The sequence below is a fragment of the Protopterus annectens genome, chromosome 2.part0, assembly GCF_019279795.1.
Source record: "Protopterus annectens isolate FY-2018-M chromosome 2.part0, PAN1.0, whole genome shotgun sequence".
Classification (NCBI taxonomy): domain Eukaryota; kingdom Metazoa; phylum Chordata; order Ceratodontiformes; family Protopteridae; genus Protopterus; species Protopterus annectens.
The window spans coordinates 1,566,986,155-1,566,989,936 of NC_056728.1; the positions used below are offsets into that span (position 1 = coordinate 1,566,986,155).

At 58.4% G+C, this 3,782-nt stretch overlaps 2 non-coding genes across 2 annotated transcripts in view; both read left to right on the top strand.

Moving 5' to 3' along the window:
* Positions 1-3,049: 3,049 nt before the first annotated feature.
* LOC122793883 lies at positions 3,050-3,203 on the top strand. The gene has a single exon (XR_006363590.1). It is a non-coding gene; the product is annotated as a 5.8S ribosomal RNA (ribosomal RNA).
* A 402-nt stretch (positions 3,204-3,605) lies between these two features.
* The window catches only part of LOC122793869, a 3,777-nt gene continuing 3,600 nt past the window's right edge, over positions 3,606-3,782 (top strand). The window contains exon 1 of the ribosomal RNA XR_006363584.1: positions 3,606-3,782. This exon is cut by the window's right edge and continues 3,600 nt beyond it. This is a non-coding gene — a ribosomal RNA (28S ribosomal RNA).

The following is a 3,782-nucleotide window of genomic DNA, read 5'->3' on the forward strand; positions in this document are numbered from 1 at the left end:
AGCGGCTGAGGGGAGTTCCGTGAAGGCAACAGGGATCAGAGGGAGGTCCCACTGAGAGGCACCCAGGGCACAGGGACACGGCACAGTTAGGCGGCCTGCAGGGGAATTTGGGAAGACTGGGACTGTGGTCTGGACCGAAAAGCAGGGGGCTTTGGATGTCCCGATGAGAGCGGGCCTGCCCCTCAGTGGCCAAGGGCAGTTCCGCAAAGGAAGCAGGGATTGGAGGGAGGTCCTCCTGAGTGTCTCCAAGGGCATGGGGACACGGCCCAGCCAGGCAGCCTCCAGGAGATCTGGGGAAGATGAGGACCGTGGTGCTCTGGACCAGACAAAAGCATGGGCTCAGAAATCCTGATGAGGGTGTGCCTGCCCCTCAGCGGCCGAGCGGAGTTCCACGAAGGTGGCAGGGATTGGAGGGAGGTCCCACTGAGAGGCACCCAGGGTGTGGGGATACAGCATGGTTAGGTGGCCTGCAGGAGATATTCAGGAAGACTGGGACCGTGGCATTCTGGACCAGAAAGCAGGGGGCCTCTGATGTCCTGATGAGAGCAGGCCTGCCCCTCACGGCCAAGAGGAGTTCTGCGAAGGCAGCAGGGATTGGAGGGACGTCCCACTGAGAGGCTCCTGAGTATGGGGACATGGCCAGGCTGGGCAGCCTCCAGGATACCTGGGGAAGACGGGGACCATGGTGCTCTGGACTGGAAAGAAGCATGGGCTCGAAGTCCCGATGAGGTCAAGCCTGCCCCTCAACAGCCGAGGGGAGTTCTGTGAAGGCAGCAGGGATTAGAGGGAGGTCCCACTGAGAGGCACACAGGGTATGGGGACACGGCATGTTTAGGCGGCCTGCAGGGGATATTTGGGAAGACTGGGACCATGGCATTCTGGACCGAAAAGCAGGGGGCCTCGGACATCCCAATGATAGTGGGCCTGCTCCTCAGCAGCCAAGGGGAGTTCCACAAAGGTGGCAGGGATTGGAGGGAGGTCTCGCTTAGAGGCATCAAGGGTATGGGGACACGGTCTGGCCAGGCAGCCTCCAGGAGATCTGGGGAAGACGGGGACCATGGTGTTCTGGACCAGAAAGGAGCTTGGGCTCAGAAGTCCCGATGACAGTGGGCTTGCCCCTTGGCATCTGAGGGGAAGTCCGTGAAGGTAGCAGGGATCAGAGTGAGATCCCGCTGAGAGACTTCAAGGGCATGGAGACACAGCCTGACCAGGCAGCCTCCAGGAGATCTGGGGAAGATGGGGACTGTGGTGCTCTGGACCAGAAAGGAGTGTGGGCTCGGATGTCCCGATGAGGGCATGCCTGCCCCTCGGCGGCCGAGGGGAGTTCCATGAAGGTGGCAGGGATCAGAGGGAGGTCCCACTGAGATGCACCCAGGGCATGGGGACATGGCACAGTTAGGTGGCCTACAGGGGATATTCGGGAAGACTGGGACCGTGGTGTTCTTGACCGGAAAGCAGGGGGGCTCAGACATCCTGATGAGAGTGGGCCTGCCCCTCGGCGGCTGAGGGGAGTTCCGCAAAGGTGGCTGGGACTGAAGGGAGGTCCTGCTGAGAGGCTCCCAGGGCACAGGGACATGGCCCAGCCAGGCAGCCTCTAGGAGATCTGGGGAAGATGGGGACCATGGTGCTCTGGACTGGAAAGGAGCGTGGGCTCAGAAGTCCCAATGATAGTTGGCCTGCCCCCTTGGTGGCTGAGGGGAGATCCACAAAGGCAGCAGGGATCGGAGGAAGGTCCCATTGAGAGGCTCCAAGGGCACAGGGACACAGCACAGTTGAGGAGCCTGCTAGGGTCATGTAGGTAGCAAGGTCCCCGAGGCGAGTCTTGCTCCATGTGCATGTAAAGCAGTCTCTATACATGGTTGTAGGGGGCTGCCATGGCAGGCCCTTAAAGAAGTCATTAAGGGTGCTTCATGCATAGGCCTAAAAGCCCAGGGAGCTCCTTGCCATTCAGGCATCTGACCCCACCCCATTCTCAAAGGCATTCTCAAAAAATCACAAAATCCCCAGAGTGACCCTAGATCAGAAAGGAGGTGGACTTGGAAGTCCGTATGAGAGGGTAATTGCCCCTCCAGGGCTGAGTGGAGTTCCATGGGGGTGGTCGCACCCTGCATATTCACTCCCCCGATCGCCTGGTGGGCTCGCATGATCCGGCACGATTTGGCAGCCTCCAGGAGTTATGGGACAAAGGGGTTTTTCATCAAAGATCAAGTCTGGGTACCAGCCCTGATGAGAATGTCCTGCCAGATGTCCCCATATTACAGTGGTGCCTTTTCCCACTCGATGTTGACTATCTAGAGGAAGTAAAAGTCATAACAAGCTTTCCGTAGGTGAACCTGTGGAAGGATCATTAATGCTGTGGGTCCTGGGATGTTGTTGTCCCCAGGTGCCAAGGCTTCTCCTCACTCTGCTGCCCTAATCCTCTCTGTCTATCTGTCTTTCTCTGACTCTTATCTCTGCATGCACCCTTGTGGACACCAGCAGGACTGAGCCTGTGACTCCAGGGGGGAGGGAGGGAAGGAGAGTGGAGGGAGTGAGAGGAGGGGTGGTGTCTGTCCCCCTTGGCTCCTGGCAGTGGGAGGGAGGGCATGCGTCCATGCGATGGGAGGTGTGGGTGCTCCTCTGCTGCCATGAGGGGATGGTGGTGGAGGGTGTGCTTGGCTCAATGGTGTGGTTCACCATGTGCCCCAGAGGTGACTGGCTCCCCATGTGGTAGTGGGAGGGAGAGGTTGCAGTCCCGGCAGGGGGGTGGTGGCCTCCCTTCTTTCCTTGCAGGGCCACCCCCAGGGGTTTTACAATGGAGTCCTCTCCCCTCGATGTCGGTCATGGGTAACTGTGGAGGATGCCCCGATCCATGTGGGGTGTTGGTTCAAAGACCCGGATTGTCATCAGTGTGGCCACGTGCCAGCCACTGTGGGACTCCCTGCTGTCCTGCGACGTGGGATCTGTAACCCCAGTCTGGGTGCCCATGATGAAGCCTGTGACAACTTGTGTGCTCTCTTGAGGTGTGATGATGGGAGGCAACAGTGCCCATGGCGAATGAGAAATGTACAACTTTGAGCGGTGGATCACTCGGCTCATGCGTTGATGAAGAACGCAGCTAGCTGCGAGAACTAATGTGAATTGCAGGACACATTGATCATTGAAATTTTGAATTTACTCTGTGGCCCCAGGTTACTCCTAGGGCTACACCTGTCTGAGGGTCGTTGTGGCTTCCATCACCCATGGGGGTGTCTGGCCACTGTGGAGGGCACAGCCAGGGAGTTGAGAGAGAAGAATTTGGGTCCCCCTGTCCCCCCAGGGAGAGATGTGGATGGAGAGGTCTTCTGCCACCCAGAGCCAGTAAGCCTGCCCAAAGATGGGATGGGGCTGGTGCATGTCTGGCCTGCCCTTGGAGGCTGTCGGTAATAATGCCATAGAGCTGCCCTCCTTGTGTGGAGCCTGACACCTGCCTGCTCGGTTCCTGTGTGCTGAGGCCGTATTGGCTGTCCTCTTCTGCCGCTTGGAGTTCGGTGGTGGGGAGTGGGTGTGTGGGGGCCAAGGGAAGATGGGTAGTCTGTCCGCCCCTGAGGCCCCTGCTGTTTCCCCCAGTGACTATACACTGAACGCAACCTCAGATCAGACATGGCAACCCACTGGATTTAAGCATATTACTAAGCAGAGTAAAAGAAACTAACCAGGATTCCCTCAGTAACTCGAGTGAAGAAGGAATAGCCCAGCACCGAATCTCACCTGGGGGACGAGCGCAGGGAAGTGTGGTGTATGGAAGTCCGTCTCCCCATCGC